We start from the raw sequence: 637 nt of genomic DNA, 5'->3' as shown, positions 1-637 counted from the left end.
CCCGCGTCATCATTGCATACGTACGTGAGCATTACGTACGTACGTGCGCATACGTAATGCGTATACGTACGTGCATACGTACGTACGTGCGTATACGTACGTGCATACGTACGTGCATACGTATGTATGTCCGTAATGCGTGCATACGTACGTACGTGCGTACAGCTGCATGTGTGTATTGTCCAGGCCGTGTGTACGTGTACGTACGTGCGTACATGTATGTACGTGTGTATATGTATGTGGCATGCGTACGTCATGCGTGCATATGTACGTGCGTGCATACGTTGTACGTGCGTATGCATGTCGGCATACGCATGCATGTGCGTCCGTACTGCACATGCGTATGTGTGCGTACGTACTGCATATGTCCGTAGTGTGTGCATACGTACGTCCGTATGCGTATACATGTCGCTGCATGTCCGGTATGTGCGCATACGTACGTGCAGGTGCATGGCGTACGTCCAGGCTGCGTGCATATGTCCGTACGTGCGTATGCGTACGTCCGTATGTGCGCATATGCATGCGTGCATACGTACGTGCATAGCGTACGTGTGCATGCATGCATCCGTACGTGCATAGCGCTGCAGCATATGCGTCCGTAGTGCGTATGCATGTGCGTGTATATGCATGCGTGTAC

The sequence above is a fragment of the Perca fluviatilis genome, chromosome 24 (assembly GCF_010015445.1).
Source record: "Perca fluviatilis chromosome 24, GENO_Pfluv_1.0, whole genome shotgun sequence".
In the NCBI taxonomy this organism is placed as follows: domain Eukaryota; kingdom Metazoa; phylum Chordata; class Actinopteri; order Perciformes; family Percidae; genus Perca; species Perca fluviatilis.
Note: the sequence above shows the minus strand (reverse complement) of the source record.